Source organism: Pongo pygmaeus, chromosome 1 (assembly GCF_028885625.2).
Source record: "Pongo pygmaeus isolate AG05252 chromosome 1, NHGRI_mPonPyg2-v2.0_pri, whole genome shotgun sequence".
NCBI lineage: Eukaryota > Metazoa > Chordata > Mammalia > Primates > Hominidae > Pongo > Pongo pygmaeus.
Genome location: NC_072373.2, coordinates 72,009,090 through 72,029,318, shown reverse-complemented (window position 1 = coordinate 72,029,318; position 20,229 = coordinate 72,009,090). Strand labels below are relative to the sequence as shown.

At 39.7% G+C, this 20,229-nt stretch overlaps 1 long non-coding RNA gene across 1 annotated transcript in view; it reads right to left on the bottom strand.

Moving 5' to 3' along the window:
* Positions 1–1,165: 1,165 nt before the first annotated feature.
* Positions 1,166–20,229, bottom strand: part of LOC129014477 (uncharacterized) — a 48,822-nt gene continuing 29,758 nt past the window's right edge. The window contains exons 4-7 of the long non-coding RNA XR_010122957.1: positions 18,919–19,063; positions 17,502–17,678; positions 3,203–3,331; positions 1,166–1,310 (exon numbers count right to left, since the gene is read on the bottom strand). This is a non-coding gene — a long non-coding RNA (uncharacterized LOC129014477). The remainder of the gene's footprint in view (positions 1,311–3,202; positions 3,332–17,501; positions 17,679–18,918; positions 19,064–20,229) is intronic.

The following is a 20,229-nucleotide window of genomic DNA, read 5'->3' as shown; positions in this document are numbered from 1 at the left end:
CAATGTGGGAACCCAGTAACTGTGCTGACTTGGTTTAAGTCTCTAGCTGGATAGGGGAAAAAATGGAGCATCCGAAACCAGGAGTATAAACCCTGAAATAGCACACCAGTCAAGGTAAACCAGGTCAAGTACTGGGGGAGGAAGGGGGCCTAGAAGGACAGTCCTGGAGAAAAACATCTCAGGGACAACATTTTACCCCTCACCAATCAATGACCATTGTCACTTTCTTTTCAGAATCTGTGACTTCTTCTTACTCTATCTTAGAGCAAAGAAGTCTTTTCTCTGCTATATTTTAAAAGTCAAAAGCCTTTTATAATGATAAAGTATTACATGAGAAGCATAGATCCTGAAAACAGATTAACAGAAAAACAGAAGCAGACAGACCTGAGTTCAAATCCTGACTTTGCTACCAACTAGGCAAGAGGTCAGTCACTTAATCTCTTCTGCACCTCAGTTTTCTTATCTGCAAAATAGTGATAATAATAGCTGCCATTTTCAGAGTTCTTATGTGATTAGATAGCAATGTAAGTCATATATTTTTGCACTCTGTGCAATGATATTTCTTAGTGATAGATGTCTGTGCGACAATGTGTTTCAGCAACATTTAGAGTTATGATTCTCAAATATTTACTAAATTTATTCCTGTTGTGAGGAGAGGGGAAAAATAAGCTTTTTTTTTTTTTTTTTTCTCTTGAGACAGAGTCTCTCTCTGTTGCCCAGGCTGGAGTGCAATGGCACTATCTCGGCTCAATGCAAACTCCGCCTCCCGGGTTCAAGCAATTCTCCTGCCTCAGCCTCCCGAGTAGCTGGGATTACAGGTGCACACCACCATGCCTGGCTAATTTTTGTATTTTTAGTAGAGATGGGGTTTCGCCATGTTGGCCAGGCTGGTCTTGAACTCCTGACCTCAAGTGTTCCTCCCGCCTCGGCCTCCCAAAGTGCTGGGATTACAGGCATAAGCCACCACGTCCAGCCAAAATAGGTATTTCTTCAGCTGCTATGCTCCTTCTGTAGAAAGTAAATAAACTAAAATAATAATAATAATACAGTCATCAGATGGTAAATAAGGTATTTCCTACTAAGACTGCATCTAGGGTTATTACAAAAAGAAAAAAACAGACAATAGTAAGTTCAAGAGTTTTATTTAACAGTGTTGTCCCAGAAGTCACCCAGAGCAGAAAACTTGGACCAATGAAGACCAACGAGCTATTTTTTAGCAGGAAAAAGAAATGAAGGTGGGCTTCCATTTTTTTCCTATGCTTCAATGACTCCCCTTTCCAGAGCTGCATGTTGCAAAATTATTTTACTCTCTGACAGGGAAAAAAAAAATTATGTGTGAAAGGAACAAAATCATTTATTAACAATCCACCTCCAACTTCAAACTGCCAGCCACTCAAAAGACTAGATCCTGACAACCGGAGGGTCCCCTGTTTAATGGGTAAAGTGGGGTGTTTAGATATGGGTTTGGGGGCAATACACTGCTCTGCATAAGAAAGGAAAAACTACGGAGAGGTGCCTTAAGAAAAGATCTCAGCCTAAATTTCTCTTAATAAATACATATTGAGCATCTACTCCATGTCAGGCATTGACTAGATGAGATTTACATATGTTCCTTCAATGTAAGTCACAAACTAGACATCATGGCTGGTTTTTGTTTTTCAAATGAAGAAGCAGCCTTGGGAAGTGAAATGATTTCCTGAAGGTGAAACGATCATCCGTAGAGGCAATAGTGGAGATGTGTTTATATGAAGTTTATGCTTTTTAGGGTGACAAAGTCTATATATAAAAGCTGAGCAGAAACAGGAAAAGAAATCAATTTGTTTTGAGGAAGAATGGGGAGGGAATGGGAGAAGGTCGTGGAGTATTCCTGAGAGGGCAAGGCCTTAGAGTTAGGAATGCCGGGCGTTTGGGAACTGTATAAGGGCCCAGCCAAGAGAGAGGAGAGACTTCTGGGGAGATAGAGGGGCAGGAAAGACGTCTGGGCCTAAAACAGAATTTTACCAAAGTGTAATTTGAGTGAGATAGAAGTAACTGGAATCAGAGGACCTGTACTTTAATCCCAGCTCTGGTATTTGCTGGCTTTAGGCTTCATTGGAGCAGTCTCCAAATCTCCCTGAGTTTTGCCATTTTCTCACTGCAAAATGGGCAACATGTGCTTCACAGCAAGAATGAATTAATATCCTTGAAAGTGGCTGGAAAACTTCACAGGGACCTCAGGAGCTCAGCCTGTGGCAAAACTTCCCAATTGTTTCTCAACCCCCATCTCCACTTTGTCTGAAGCCCCACCCTCTTTAGAAGACATGATTGATATGGGGTTTGGTGGCCAGGGTCCGATTATTGCATCTCCGTATTTAGGATTCTTTCAAAACTAGACTTGACCAAATCTATTTCCTTTCCTAGATAATACAGACAACAGGTAAAGAGGAGACCAAGCACTCACACTGCAGAACTAATTGTCAACTAACCTTTTTTCTAGCCTTGCTTTTGTGAAGTCATTGTCTCCTTTTGATTGAGCTTCTTTACTCTTAACTGAGAGGGTTGGAACTGATGATCTCTACAGTCTCTTAGAAGACCCCTCCTGAGGCTGTCCCAACAGCCCATTGTTCCAGTACTTTCTATTGCCCAATTAGCAGCATTTATCTAACTTTTTTTGTCAGGTATGTGCTTCTATTCCAGGCATTCTGAGCCAATTCTGCAAATCAAACTTCTTGGAAGACCCAAATGTTTTAACAATCTTCAAACATATGACATCAAGCATACCATTTTCCTTTATCTACCAACTTTGTACTTTTACTGCAAAAAAGAAAGAGGTACTGAGTCCATCTGGCATGATTTGCTTTGAATAAAAGCCCATCTGCTTATTATTTCTAATTTCATTGTCCTCTAGAATGTTTACAGAGCTTCTTTCAATATTTATTGTGCTGTGTTTCTAATTACTGATCCAGACCATCCACACAGACTTGGGGGGGCACTGGGCTAGGATGTAGGTGTCTTTCTCTTTTTCATCTTCACGATTCTTTACTCTGGAGGCACAATGTGGCCCTCGGCCGTCATTACAGAGCCCTGGTGTGATGCTGCAGAGGCAGATTCTGACAATCAACCTCTTTATCGTGAGTCTCCCTGGGGACTTGCAAAGCTTCCTCTGATGAATTTTTGCCTGCCTCGACACCATTATTGTCATAGGAAGGATGGAAATAATTACCTGATTTATTATCTTGAGGCTAGCTTCATCCTGGGGCCCTGTGATCACTGGGAACAGAAGGCTCATCTCTGTCTTCGGGAGTCCTGAAGAGATGGGTAAAAGGTTCACATTTCCTACATGATGGTGTCTCTGAAAGGCAAGGGATGGGATGGTCTCTGCAGCAAAAACAATTCCTATTTAGTCCTTTTCAAAATATGCCCCCAAAATCCAAGATGCTAAAACTGTTTAAAAAAGTAAACCCTTTTTCTCCCCAAATAAGTTCTCATTTCTGATTCCCCCAGTTCTGCTAGGATGCTTTATTTTCCTCCTCTTATGGCACTTTTTATCATTCTTCACAATCAAGTAAGTCTCGTTACTCCCTTTGTAGCATCTTAATGCCTTTCCCATCTGTCCCTGGCTTCCATTCTCACTCTATTGTCTAATTTCAGCCCCATATCACATTGTCTCTATTCCTGCAATACCTCCTATCCTTCAGTCTCTCCCCCATCCCACCCACCATGCACATGCCTGCAGAATAATCCACCTAAACCATCTTGATTTCATCACGTCCCTCCTCAACAATGCTCCATGAGTGCCCTTTGCCTACAGGATTAGCCTGTAAACCCTCACTGATGGGAAGGGTCTCCAGGACCCTGCCTCGCAGCCCCACAGCTGGCTGTGCATCCTGCCGTTGTCCTGAATCCTCCCTCTGGCCCTGCAGGGGGCACTCTGGGCCTTGGACTCTGTTTTTGCTCACAATGACTTCCTAAGCATGTGAAAAAGTTGAAAAAGGAAGAAAGAATCTGAGATGAATTCTTAGTGCAGCCACCAAGGGGTTAAAAGTTCATTCTACACTGCTTTTTTATGGGGAATGTCACAATCCGCCTGATTCTCACACCCTCCTCAGATCCTGGAAAAGTATGCCCACTGTGTAATCCACAAGTCAGGCCCCAGCTTTCCCTGAGAAATTCAGAAGGAAGTTCTATTCAAAAAAATAAAATAAAACAGAAAAGCAACAAACATTATATAGGAGGGGCAAAGGTTATAGGTTAAAAAGATAGGCTTTGGAGTACGTAGACTGGATTCCAGAGACTTACTAATGCTGCAACTTGGGCATGCTACTTAGCCTTTCTGATACTGCTTTCTTATCAGTAAAATAGGGCAAATATCCACCTTGCAGGGTTGATCTAAGAATTATAGTCGATATATGTAGAGTTCCAGCACAGACCCTAGCACTTAGCCTCTCTGTCTTGCTGTATTACTCCACTACCACCTCCAGCCCCAGTAGGTTCCATTCCACTCCAAGGGTTCTCACAGGGTTGGTCCACTCTCGCTGACTAGCAGGGTTACTCTACCAGCCTTCTGCAGTACTGTTCCGACTTCTAACCTGGGCTAGAGAGTGCAATGGGAGCCTGCTGTCTGGCCAGTGATTACAGTGATTACAGCTCTTCCTCCAAGGATCACAGGTCTGTAGGTGTTCCCCATGGCTGCCCCAGTACCCAGAGACCTCCAGGTGTGGGGCTTCACTTCTCCTCAAAGAGTTACACCTCCTTACCATTCCTAGTGACCAGGTGCAGTCTTCAGGTCCCAGAGAGTGAGCAGCACTGACTCAGGGCCATGACAGTACATGACAGGCAGGAAAGAATGATGGTTATGGCAGGTTAATCTTAACCTGGGCTCTTGAGTCAGACTGCCCGGAATTGTTCCTCCCTTTGCCATTTCTTAGCTGGGTGATCTTGTGCACACTGCTTACCTTCTCTGTGCCTTGGTTTCGTCATCTATAATATGAAGACAATAATAGTACCTGCCTCATGGGGTATTTGCGAAGATCAAATGAGTTAATGCACACAAAGCACTTAGAATACTGCTTGGCACGTAGTAGCTTCTCAATAAGTGTTTGCTGTCATAATTAATGAATCAAGTCCTCGATTATTTAGGTCCCAGGCACATTACAATCAAAATGATTGATTGAGACAGCTCTCTGTTTGCCCAGGGACTGTTTCAACACCCTGCTTGTTGTCACCACCACTGTGTGCACATGTACACACACACACACACCCCTCAGCAGCACCTCACGTCAAGAGAAGAATCATTTCCAGGAGGCTTCAATAGCACCAATGCTCACCACCTTTTAATGAAGCAAAGTCCTCAGCAGTATCCTAGACATGCTTTCCTCAGGGAATTGCCTTCAATTCTCTCTACTGAGCAGGGGGGAGATCAGAGGGCCAGTGGAATCTTTTGGTCTACTCCTCTGTAGACAGACCATTAAAAATGTGTCTTTTGGTCTAAAATGTCTGAAATGTCCATGTTAACACAAAGCACCAGATATTTCTCAACCTTATGGCCTCTCTCATTCATAAAGTTTACAAGTTTTAATACAACCTTTCGGGGAACATTTATTGAGCATCAATTTTATGTCAGGTACTGTTCTGGGGGCTGCAGATGTAAGGATGAATCAGAGACAGTCTTTGGCTTCCAGGTCACAGTCAAGAGGGATAAACAGGTAGCTGGACACGTCACTTCAATGCAGTGTGATGATGCTAAGTCAGAAATGCACAGGGAGCTTGTAGAGAACAGAGAAGGGGCATCCAACCCAGATGGGTAGATCAGGAAAGGCTGCCAGGAAGAGGTGACCTCAGAGATAGGTCTTAAAAAATGGGTAGTCATTCACAAAGGAATAGCATTGAAAAGCATACAGGCATGAAAAAATATAACACGATTTTGGAATGATGGTCATCTGGCAGCATTAGAGGGAACAGAGTAAGGGGGAGGGATGGGAATGAGAATGGAAAAATAAGCAGGTACCAGACCTTGAAAGGACTTCCTGCTTCGTCAAGTCTTTTATAGCTTACCATGGGATGAAAGGAGAAACAACGAAGTGTTCTAAGCAAGGAAGTAACATGGTAAATTTTGCGTTTGGGTAGAAGAGGGTTTTCTGGTGGAGGGGAGGAGGGTCCAGAAGCAGAGATCATTTGGTGATAAACCTGGATTTATAACAATCCAAGTGAGAGATGGTAAGAACCTAAACTAAGATTTAACTAAGAACCTAAACTAAGTAGGATTAAAATAAATGAAAACAGTTCAGAACTATTTACGAGGTTAGATCATCAGGATGTGGAAACTAGTTAGGGAAAGGAGACGGAGATGGATGAGTCCCAGATTTCCACCATGAATAGAAAGTCAAGCTTCAATTTATGACTTAGAAATCCTAAGAGTATTTACATTTGTACATTTTCTGTGTAATATTTTAGGTATTTTTCATTTTAAGACAATACTAACTAGAATTTTAATCATACCAACTGGATAACAAAGAAAGACCCTGAAACCTCCGATGGACAAATTTTTTAAGCAGCAACAGATCTTGAATTCAATTAAGAATCTACTACTGCATTCAGTCTCCTTGCATTGACAGCTCATACAAAGAAGACTAGGTGGAAGGAATGGAGAAACAGACAGAAACAAAGACTTTTAGGTACAGAACAAATGTATGTGGTCCAGATAGGAGGACTCTGATCAGAAAAACATTACCAAGGTGACTTTAAATTAGACAACTGCAAAGGGAATGTGGACTGCTGCAACTTGGGGGTGCTACTGCTCTAGGAGTACCCCCAAGTGCCACCATCAGAACAACAAAGACTATGCCTTGGAATTGACCTCATTTGAAACTCTTCTTTACAATCTTCAATTATAAATAATTCAACATTACTTCATTTCCAATGTTTGTCATTCTAGATCGTTGAAGTTCTTTTGTTAGTCATCATTAACTGGAACCAGAAATCTATAGAAGAAAATGGAAGATGGGGGGTGGGAAATGAGTTTTGGTGGGAAGATAAATGTTAGGCCTATGAATGTAGTCTACATTTGTAAGCAATAGGGAGTCATTGAATGCTTTTGAGAAGAGCCATATGAGATTAAAGCAAATGTTCAAGAAGAATCTAACAACCTTATGCAAAATGAATCAACTTGGCTAAAATCTACTCAATACTAAAGTATTGCAGTCATTCTAATTAGACCTTCCATTTTCCTCTATTGTTGCATCATCATACTCACTCATTCTAAACCCCTGGCAAATTGTTTGCTAAAGGCTTCTAGCTTTCTGTCTCAGTGATTTTCAACCAGAGGAGGCACAGGGTTTAGAAATGAATTCGCAGTTCTTATTGGGGTTCTTGCTGTTTTCACAAGTTAGGGAAGAGGGGGTACTGGCATTTAGTCTCACAGGGGCCAGTGATGCCAAATAGTCCCAACACACTGGGCAGTCCTGTACAACAAAGGCTCATCCTGCCCAAAATGCCAGCAGTGCCCCTGTTAGGAAACATGGCATCTGATCTCTTTTGCTGCCCCATCTCTGTCTTCTATAAATTTTCTTCTTCTATTTATCACCAGGCATCCCTCCAGCCACCTGATTAGCAGGTTAAATGGTCATTCAACTGTCATCAAACTCCTTCTCCCTTTCAGAAGCAACTGGAAGAAAGTCAGCATTCATTATTGACCTAGTTCCATAGCACTTAAGATTTCCATAGTGCTTTGCAATGGTTTCTATTAACTAATTCTCATGTCAACACATGAATTGAGTTTTGTTATTAGTGGTTTGCAAGTGGAGAGACTCAAGTATGAAAGATTTGGCAACTAGTTCATGTCTCTTACATTTAATTCATGGAGTCACACTTCGGGAAGCTATTTTCAAAGTCACAATAATTCTTTCAAATCTCTAGAAAATTCACTTAGTAGGGCACTATTTGTGACTGAATTTCAATATAAACATTGCTTACTTTTGGAATTTAAATACTTTGGTGGCCTGGTTATGAAAAGAGAATCTCCTTCTCCCCTGGTTTTCATTATATTATTGAAGATATATATATATTCATATTTTCAAAAATCTTTTAAAAGAACTGAATGTTTTATTGCCATCTCTATGGGCTGCATTTTGTGTCTGTTATATTTTATTACTTGTATCACTGGCCTCCTTTGGGGGAATATCATATCTTTCTAATAGATGGAAAGTATCTTGAAGCAAACTGTCTTATTCTTTGTATTCCTCCAGGCACAAGGACAGTGCTTGGCCTGCAGTAATTACTTAGTAAATATTTACTGATGAATTGGTGAACAAGTTGGTAGTTAGTTCCACGGTATACAAAGTTGTACTTGTTGGAAATTGTAGTCTCCACCCAGTGGTTTACTATTTTTTTTAATCTTCATAAAACATTACTGTACTTTGCAGTATTCAGCCTCTATGATGCTCCTGCTGCAATTAGCTTCCTTCCACCAATGCCCATGTCCAAGCCATGGATATTTCTTTCATGACTAAGGAGTCCCTAACTTCACACCTGCCACTCCCTTCATCTCTCTTCCATCCAGAAATTTACGATGTTAAATAGAGCTGATTACTTACACAGTGGGAATGTGGTACATTGACTGCAATAATTGTCATAATTCTTCACTCCTCTCTATGACCCTGACCTTTGCAGTGTAACTTTGAGTCTTCTCCCAATCAAGATGTGGAGTCTATTTTCCCATCCCCTTGAATCTAGTATTGTGAGTTACTTTGGTCAGTAGAATGTATCAGATGTGACCATGCGCCTATTCCAAGGACAGGCCTCAAGGGAAGCTGGATGTTGTTACTTATTCTCATGAAATTTGCCCAGCAAAGAAAGGGTAAAACAAGCCCATTAGCCAGCTGGATGATGAGCTTCACATGGCCTAATCCTCCCTAACACCTCGGCCAACAGCAATTAACTGCCAGATGTGGGAATGAGGCATACTAGACCAGGCAATCCCTCGTGGACCTGCACAAGCAGGCCCAGCCAAGCTCAACCAAGTTTGCCCCAGAATAGCAGAGCCACACAGCTGCCTACAGACTCATGAGTATTGTTTTAAGGCACTAAGTTTTGGGATGGTTTGCTACACTGCATTATTTAAGTGCTAAATATCTTTAAAGAGGTCTTTTTAATCACAGTCACATTTGATGGAAAACTACCTTAATTTAAACCCTTTAGAAATTGTCAAGAAATCTGTTCTCTTTTTTATTCATTTACCCAGAATCATCAAAGAATAAGCTAAAATATATCACTAATTTTTCAGATAATTGATGCTTACCTCTTTACATATAAAACCTTTTATTTAATATAACCATTTTTATGGTAATCGTTCTAAACTCTATTATACATACATCTATGCTGTAACATCAACATAATATTTGGGGTTTTTTCCTTTTATTTTTCATTGACATGCAATAATTGTACATACTTATGGGATACAGCATGATGTTTTTATTCACGTATAATGTATAATGATCAAATCAAGGTAATTAGCATTCAAGCATTCACCTTCACCTCAAACATTTGTCATTTCTTTCTGTTGAAAACATTTAAAATCCTTTCTTCTAGCTTTTTAAAAATATACAGTAAATTATGTTAACAACATTCATCTTGCAGTGCTGTAAAACAGTAGAACTTATTCCACCTATCTAGCTATAATAGTCTATTCATTAACCAACTCCGTGTCCTCCCCTCCCCACTGCCCTTCCTGTTCTGTAAGAACGAAATTCTACACTCTGCTTCTAGGAGCTCAGCTTTTTAAATCTCCCATATATAAGGGAGAACATGTGGTATTTATCTTTGTATACCTGACTTATTTCAGTTAACATAATGTCCTCCAGTTCCATCCCCTGTTGCTTCAAATGACAGAATTTCATTCTACTTTATGGCTGAATAGTATGACGTTGTGTATATATACATTTCCTTCATTCATCAGCATCAACATAATATTTGAATTCTGTATTTAACTTTCTCTTGATGGCATTATTAATAAAAATGCTATCCTAAAGTACTATACAGTAATGACCTGAGGTAGTACCGAAAACTATTGGACAATTTACATTGGATGGTCCCAGACCATTTTGCTTATCGTACTCGTATCTGTGGATGCACACATTTTTGGGATTCGCCACCCTTTAAGATGTCATCTATCATTTCTTGCTACCATAGTATGTGCTTATCCCTAGCAGTTACCTCTCTTTTAATTTGTTTCTTCCAATTGACTGTGGACCATCAAGCCATATAACCATACAACCATATTGGTAATTTTTTTAAAGTTCCCCAAATTAAAGAAATTCTGAGTGACTGTATCACCAGAAACATTCTACCCTGAGGCAACTCATACACAAAGAGGGAGTACAGATTTATTTCCTCTTTTCAGAGACACACTATCACCTGAGATGAATAATCACTCCGGGAGAATATAAGTTTTAGGTAAAATTAACAAGATATCAGAAAAGTAAAACAACTATAAAAGAAATACAATGAATTGATCAACCTACAAGATATAATACAGGATTAATGGGTCATCTAAATGTAGACAGTCCCCAACTTAATGATGTCCTGACTTGATTTTTCAACTTCATGAAGGCGTGAAAATGATATGCATTTAGTCTGTACTTTGAATTTTGAATTTTGATATTTTCCTGGGCTAAGAAGAATTGGTGATCCTGTCGTTGTAGCATCACCATCACCCAGTAATTAACTGTAGTTCAATGCTTCAAACATTATTCAGGCCCAGTGTGCATTCAGCTGTGTACACTAATGGCAAGCACCCACACAACAATTCTGTTTTTCACTTTTAGTACAATCTTTAATAAATTACATTAAAAAGTTCAACACTTTATTATCAAATAGACTTTGTGTTAGATGATTTGCCCAACTGTGAGCTAAGGTAAGTGAGTGTTCTGAGCACATTTAAAGTAGGTTAAGCTAAGTTATGATGTTCAGTAAGCTAGGGGTACTAAATGCATTTTCAACTTATGACATTTTCAGTTTATGCTGAGATTATCAGGATATAACCCCACTGTAAGTCAAGAAGCATCTGTATACATATGTGTATAAAAACACTATAGAGATACAACTATATACAGTTACAGTTATAGAGCATATGTGTATGTGTCTCTCTATAGAGTCTATATTTATTTAAAAGATATGGAGTCTAGGCATATCACATTCATATCACTGGAATTTATGTTACTGGACTCTCCAATGGAGAGAAAATATATGCAGAGAGGTGAATGTATTTAACAAAATAATGACTACAATTTTCCAAGAATTAAAGATATAAGCCATGAAATTAAAGGCTTTATATATTAATAAATAAATTAGATTTTAAAAATCTAAACCTATTATAGTAAATTATGATTCATAAAGTCAAAAAGAAAATTTCAAAGGCTTTCAGAGAGAAACAAAAGGAAAACACCTACAAAGAAACAAAGACAAAATTGGCATCTAATTTCCGAACAGCAATACTGGAGACAAGAATTCAATAGATAACTATTTTTTAAGTGTTGTAGAAAAATTAATTCAAACCTGGATTTTCATAGCTAACTAAACTGTTATTTAAATGAGAAAATAAAATAAAAATACTCTTGCTTGTATAAGGCTTCAGAACGCTTCCTATGCTATTAAAAACATTCCCTAACTCCCAAAGAAAAGAAATTAGTCTACATGGATACCATGAAATATGTAAAAAGTGATTAAAGGTCTTAAGAAGTATCCAGCAAAAAGTAGAAAGTGCAGGGGGGACAAAAATATGATACATGGAAAACATAAATTAAGTTGGTAAAAATAATTCCTAACGTATCAGTAATTTTAAAATGTAAATGAATTGAATTCACTGATTAAAGGAAGAGACTCTCAGACTGGATGAGAACATAATCACCATGAAATAAGATACTTCTGAGAACCACATTTTAAACACAAGTTTTCTGAAAGTAGAAAGGATGTAAAAAACATATTTATGCTAGGCAATTATAAACCAAAGAGAACTGGAGTAGCAATCTACATTTCAGACAAATTAGAAATCAAAGTGCAAGAAACAACAAGGAACAGAGACATTATATATTGATAAAAGCAGTAATGGATCCAAAATATATATTATTTTAAAAAGTAATATTAACATTTATTGAGGACTAAGCACCATTCTGAATCCTAATCTAAGATCTTTTCAGGTATTAGCTTATTTAATCTTCACAATAAGCCCATGACATAAGTTATGTTGTTATCTCCATCTTACACATGAGGAAACTGATGCACAAATATAAGTAATAACCAAAAATACAAATGCATCAACAATAAAGTTCTGAAATACAAGGCAATAACTAACAAAAATAAGGGAAGAAAAAACAATAACTACAGTTAAAATTTTTAGATGCATCTTCCAAAATCGACTAAATCAAGCACACACGAAAGAAATCCTTGAATCTACAGTCATATCCAAAAAAGAGGGAAGGAGTGGTCATTTACAGAACAACTAATAAATGTGGAGGACGCAGCAGCAGAAGAAAATCACCATCTGTAACTAACAATGTAATTCTTGATTCAGGCAAGGATCATTAATGTATGATAAAGCCATCGGGCAAAAGATTATTGAAAACACAATATTTACACAATCTTAACATATCATCCCACGGACTACTTATTGATTCCACAGTGAAAAATTATATACATTTACAACAAAGAGATCTAATACACACCACCTAAACCAAGTTACCAATAATGGAACAAGCTGACATTATGTGCCTCCTCATGTAATACAATGTGAACAACGTAACTTTGACTCTAATAACAAAAAAAATCTGAAAAATCCATACTGCAAAACATTAGGACAATTGGACTGAACTCGTAAAACACAAGTCGAAGACAACCAAATGCAAAATATGATCCCTGATGTCCAACTGACCCTGGATCAAAATTTAAATAAGACGAAAAATTAGCAACTTCAATTACATCAAAATTAAGGATTTATTCTTCCTAAAGAAATTCCAAATAATACATGTAAATACTCCTCCGTCAAAAAGGTGAAGCTTAATTCCCCTCCCTTTGACTGTGGGCTGAACCTAGTGACCCATATCCAAAGAACAGAATATGAAAAAGAAAAAAATATAACTTTTCAGTGGAGAAACAGCAGACACCACCTTAACCAAGTGTTCAAAGTTAGTATCACCAGAGATAAGTTATGTTAATATGATGTACCCTTTGATGTGGTGTGATAAAAAGAGCACTTTACTTCGGTGATCTTCTTCCAAAAAATGCATAAGCCCAGTTTAATCATAAGAAAACATCACACACTTATTTTTTTCCCAAGATGGTGGATTAGAGGCTTTTAACATTCCTTGGCCACTTGGAAATAGCAACCTAGTGCATAAAGATCACGATGGATCACGGGTCTATCACCCTATTAACCAGTCACAGGAGCTCTCCATGCATTTGGTATTTTTATCTATCAACTCTGTGGCTGGGTACGGTGGCTCACACCTGTAATCCCAACACTTCGGGAGGCTGAGGCTGGTGGATCACTCGAGGTCAGGAGTTAGAGAGACCAGCCTAGCCAATATGGTGAAACTTCAGTGAGCCAAGATCATGCCACTGCACTCCAGCCTGGGTGACAGAGTGAGACCCTGTCTCAAAAAAAAAAAAAAAAAGAAAGAAAGAAAAGAAAAAGAAAAATAGATCGACTCTGTGAGCTTTAATTCAAGAAGGAAAATGGGAATCCACTATAATCATGAAGGACACCCCAGATCCTGAGGAGGAGAACACAGGCAAACAGCTCCTGTGAAGGTGACCGGCTGATAAAAGTGAGTGAAGCCCCAGTATGTAAGAGGGGAAAGCAGCCTTCCTTGTAACTCACCTAGCAACCCAGGACAGGGGAGAGCATTGTGTTCCTCCCAGCTTCTGGAGCTAACTTGGGGAAAGGGTTGGAGGCACCGAGAAAGAAAGATACTGGGAGAAACTGCAGGCATTTTCCCAGACTGGTATTGAGAGCAGGATTTCATTTTTAATCCAGCTACAAACAAAGTCAGTCATTCTTTGGCAGCCTAACAGAGTGACCATGCAGGTATTTTAATCTCAGGCCAGATATTGGAGCACTTGCTCTGGAGCAGGGTAGGGGCCTCCACAGCCAGACCTATGGACAGCACCTCACTAGTAGGTGCTGGAACTGTGCTTTTCCCCATTACAGGCCTGGAGCAGCAGGAGAACTGCTACAGCTGCAGTTTCTCCTGAACAATGAGACTTGCAGCCCACAGCCAGCTTGGCAACCTGGAATCACTTTGCGTGTGTCATTGCTGGGTGCCCCAGCCTGCTCCCCTGAGATCACAGTGAAGCGGAGCCCTCTCCACTCCACCCCCAGGCAGAACTCCAGGAATTCAGAGTACACGCTTGCCTAGACCAGCAGCCTGAGCCACCTAGACCTCCCTGAGCATAGATCATGGTGCAGTAGGGCCCTCTCCATTCCACACCAGGCAGATGTCCAGGCATCCAGAGCACTCCCTCTCCTGGATGAGCAGCCTGAGCTTCCCCACTCTTCCTGTGCAGAGATCTTGTTGCAGGGGAGCCCTTTCCACTTCACGCCCAGGCAGATCTCCTGGAACTTGGAGCACTGGCTCACCTGATTCAGCAGCCTGAGCCACCCCACCCTTCCCAGGCATAGATTGTGGTTCAGTGGGGCCCTCTCTGCTCCATGCCCAGGCAGATCTCCAGGCATGTAAAGCACCTGCTCATATAGATTGGCAGCCTGAACCACGCCCCTCTTCCTGTGCAGATTGTGTTTCACCAGGGCCTTCTCTGCTTATGCCCAGGCAGATCTTCTGACATCTGAAGCACCCACTCTTCTGCAACAGGAGTTTAGAAATTGTGCACCTAAAGATTCAATGCTACTCCTACTAATGTCATAAACTACTGTCATTTTTCAAAGAATTAGAAAAAAACTATTCTAAAATGCATATTGAACCAATATGAGTTGGTTCAATACAGAGCCTGAATAGCCAAAGCAATCCTAAGCAAAAAGAAAAAAGCCAGAGGCAGTACATTACCCAACTGCAAACTATACTACAAGGCTACAGTAACCTAAACAGCATGGTTCTGGTACAGAAACAGACACATACACCAACAGAACAGAATAGAGAACCCAGGAATAAAGCTGTATACTCACAGCCATCTAATTTAAAGTCAACAAAAATAAGCAATGGGGAAAGACTCCTTAGTCAATAAATGGTGCTGGGATAGCTGGCTAGCCGTATGCCAAAGAATGAAACTGGACCCCAACTTTTCACCATATACAAAAATTCACTCATGATGGATTAAAGATTTAAAAGTAAGACCTCAAACCATAAGAATCTTAGAAGAAAACCTAGGAAATACCATTCTGGACATCAGCCTTGGGAAAGAATTTATGATTAAGTCCTCAAAAGCAATGGCAACAAAAACAAAAATTGTAAGTGGGACCTAAATAACTAAACAGCTTCTGCACAGCAAAAGAAAACATCAACAGAGAGAACAGGCAACCTACAAGATGAAAGAAAACATTCACAAACTATGCAGCAGACCAGGGTCTAATATCCAGAATCTATACGGAATTTAAACAATTCAACAAGCATAAACAAAATAACCCCACTAAAAAGTGAGCAAATTCATGACCAACCTGGCCAGCATGGTGAAACCCCATCTCTACTAAAAATACAAAAATTAGCCAGGCATGGTTACCCTGTAATCCCAGCTACTTGGGAGGCTGAGGCAGGAGAATTGCTGGAATCTAGGAGGCGAAGGTTGCAGTGAGCTGATGTCGCACCACTGCACTCCAGCCTGGGCAACAGAGTGAGACTCTGTCTCAGAAAAATAAGTGGGCAAAAGACATGAACAGACACTTCTCAAAAGAAGACATACAAGTAGCCAACAAACATTTAAAAATGCTCAACATCGCTAATCATCAGAGAAATGCAAATCAAGACCACAATGAGACAACATCTCACACCAATTAGAATGGCTGTTACCAAAAAGTCAAAAAACAGACGCTGGCAAGGCTGTGGAGAAAAGGGAATGCTTATACACTGTTGGGAATGTAAATTAGTTCAGCCACTGTGGAAAGCAGTTTGGAGATTTCTCAAATAACTTAAAATGGAACTACCATTTGACCCAGCACTCCCATTGCTAGTTATATATTTAAAAGAAAATAAATATCTCTACCCAAAAGACACTTGCACTCATATGTTCATCGTGGCACTACTCACTATAGCAAAGACATGGAATCAACCTAGGTGCCCATCAGTTATGGACTGGATAAAGAAAATGTGGTACATATGCACCATGGAATACTACAAAGCCATAAAAAAGAATAAAATCACATCATTTGCAGCAATATGGCTACTGGAGGCCATTATCCTAAGGAAATTAATGCAAAAACAGAAAAACAAATACCACATTTTCACTTATAAGTGGGAGCTAAACATTGGGTACTCATGGACATAAAGATGGCAACAATAGACATTGGGGACTACTTGAAGGGGGAGGGAGAGAAGGGACAAGGGTTAAAAAACTACCTATTGGGCACTATGCTCACTATCTGGGTGGTAGAATCACTCATATCCTAAACCTCAGCATCACACAATACACCCATTTAACAAACCTACACATGTGCCCCTGGAATCTAAAATAAAAATTGAAATTTTTTTTTAAAAAAAGAAAATATCAGACAAACCCAAATTGAGAGACGTTCTACAAAATGCTTGACCAGTACTCCTCAAACTGAGACCATCATAAAAACTAAGGAAAAAGAGAGTAACTTTCACAGATCAAAAGACTAAAGAGATACAGCAACCAAATGCAATGTAGCATCCTGGATTGGATCTTGGAAGAGTAAAAGGATATCAATGCGAAAACTGGTAAAATCTGAATAATCTGTGGTTTAGTTAATAGTATTATACCAATGTTAATTGGTAAGTTTTTAAAAATGTGCCAAGTTAGGTAAGACATTAACATTAAGGGAACCTTGGTGAAGAGAAAACTCTCTGTAGTATCTTTATAACTTTTCTGTAAATCTAAAATTATTCCAAAATAAAACATTTGCCATATATAAAAGAATTTCTCTTCAACAAAAAGATACAAGAAGAAACTTGCACCAACTAAAGTTGACAAAAATAAATGTCTGAAATATACATGGAATTCCAATAAATTAATGAGAAAGACAAGAAAACCAATTGTAAAATGGACAAGGCAGTGAATAGACAATTCCCAGGAGAGAAATACAAAAGACTAATAAATATATGAAGAGATGTTCTACCTCACAAATAACAAGAAATGTGCTAAATAAAATCAAGAAGTATATTTCCATGACTCAGTTTGAGGAAAAAAAGTTATGATGAAATAGAAAACCTAGTTCATTCCTGATAGGAGAGGAAAGTGGAACAGGCACTCTGGAGAGTACCTTGGCAGTACTACCCATTAAGCATGGGACTACCCCCCAACCTGTAAGCCTACTCTAGAGCTAACACCCCAGAAACACTCACCCATGATGGTATAGGGGCATGGAAAAGAATGGTCCTCACAGTGTTGTTTGTAGCAGCAAAGTCTTGAGCCAACAATGGTGCCTATAACTGGGGTTGTAAGAATCACATAGTGGATACACTCTGGACAGGATACAACAGAAGAATTAGCCAGATGCACATTCACCACATGGATAAATCCTGGAAAATTATGCCAAATGGAAACAGTAAAAAGCAAATATATACACATATATATATATATTTACTGAAATACCATTTATATAAATTTAAATGTCATACATTTTAATGGCATATTCTCAACACATTAGTATGCATGTTTATAATATATCAAGGGAGAGAATAGGCATTGGGATTGGGGCATGAAAAGGGAAAATATGAAAATGAACCAACACATGGGCAAGACCATGAGAAGGTAGATGCCATGAGCTCCTTAGGATGATGACTTCAATTTGCACCTGAGATCCACACTAAAGAAAAAAGGGAGACAGTGGCTCTGGATGAAGGTCTGAGGAGATCACCTTTGAGTTAAGAGCATGAATTTTCATGTGGATAAATGAGGAACATCTATATTGTCTGCTCAGCAGCCCTTTTTCTTTATATACTGATTACAAAATAAGTCATCTCTTAATGGCCAGTAAGTCATGTTCACACAAGCAAAGCAATGCTGTACTGAGTTTCATTATAATAAGATATACCTACAGTCCAGCCTGACACTCAAGAGTAATTCCTTCCAAGACCTTTATGAATCCCTCCAATTCACAAATTACCACTATGGCACATAATTTCCCCCATAATATGCATATACAATGAGTGAAAACAACATTTTTTCTTTGGGTGCCTGGGGGCAAGATGCCTGACTCATTTACTAGCTGTGCAACCCACCACCACACTCCAGCATCCCAGCCGGCAAGTGAAATTCTAATTCATGCTTCAGCAAAAATACAAATTATAATATATTTTAAACATGGAGGGTCATTTGCAAATAATGAGAAATGCAAATTCTAAATCAATGAAAGTCCAGGGAGTACTGTACCGTGATGACCACTCCGCTGCCCTGGAAGAGTGACTGCAGCTTTTTTAGGTGTTTAATGTAATCTCTGAAATAACGGAGGCCATGAGCAAACCCCACTCATTTTGATTGACAATTTGGCCTGTGGCTCAGACCACTGACTCTAAGCAAATCATAGAAGATTAAAATTCTAAAAGAAGATGTTGATTTCAAAGCTTTTAATGATTCAAATTTTCAATCAGCAGTTTTTAGTTTTCTTTTTTCCAGCTCATTACCCACAGACTCTGTGGATCAACCAACGTGTGCAGCCCATCTCCTCCCAATTCCTCGAGTAATACAATCCTGTCCATCATTTAACCTAGCCCTGGAAAACAAAGCCAAAATATACATGTTCATTTCACCTTCATTTACCTTGTCAGGATTCCAAAAGCTCAGGAAACAATATAAAAAAAAAATCCCAGCATATCAGAAAGCTTCTAAAATGAAGCTGATCAAGCCGATGATTTCTTCACACAACTGAACTGATGGGACATTGAATGCAGGCTGGCAGCTCTGGCTGTGACAAAAAAGAGAGGCATGTGAAAACAGAGGAGGAAGAGGAGAGTCTTCAGCCTCAAATCAGAGTTGTGTCCATCTCCTCGGAGTGTGGAGATGAAAATAACGTGGCTTTGAAACATATGCCTGCTATTCAGAAAAGCAGCCGACAGTTACAAGTATGAAGTGGGATACGGGAATAGGTTCCTACTGTATAAAATTGCATGTTATTGAATTGATTGAGTTGTCATTCAGAAAAGGTGATTTTCAAAATGAAGCTGGTGGGGAAATAAATAAAGTAGAAATTCAGATCAAATTCATTCAAATATTGCCACTGATACCTGTGAAACTAAAGGATTGCAGCTTGGGAAGGTAATGTCATTAAACAATGACACTGAAGGTCATTCCTTGTTACCCTTTTCTATAAATGATCCCACCTCTTCTTTGGCTCATTGACTGTCACTCAGCAGAGTCACTCGCTCACTGACTCACCTGGAGCCAGGGCCAGTCAGGCCTTGGTAATATTCAGGAATCCCCATGTTGTCTTAAAAGTCTCCTAAAACCCATTTCCCATGTTCTGTTCCCAACTGTGACCCACCCTTACCTCCGATGTCTCCCCTAAGCTATCACTTACTGTGTGTTGACCAGCTGGGGGACGCGTAGAGAACAAAAGCCCAACTTTAAGGCCTCCTGTGAGATAGACCACAGTAACACAAAGTAGAACTTCTATAGGTGTGTGGCAAACTAGTTCCATTAGGGTGAACTTGAGAGCCAAGGGGGGTCAATCCTGGATTGTGTCTTATATATATTAGATGCTCAATAAAAATGCATATAATGATAGAAATAAAAATGAACAATGGCAGTTCCCTGAAATAGCAAGAGACCAAGGGAAAAGAACAGCAATCAGCATTCAGTTCTGGCAGGTCTGTCCACAGGAACAAAACCCCAGCTGGGGAAGGGAGCATGGGGAACAGAGCTCAGCTTCCTGGAGGACAGGGCTGGCAAGGAAGTAGCAGGTTTCCAGGACTTCAGCCAAGGAGGCTGGGGATCGGAATGGGGTTTCAATCCCAACAGGGAATGCGAGTGTCGAATGGGGTCAACTCAGCAAGCTTAAAGGAAACACGTGCAGGCTCATCAGAACACCATGGCCCTGGGCAGGATCAACCAGGAGTGAGCAGGGAGCACTGC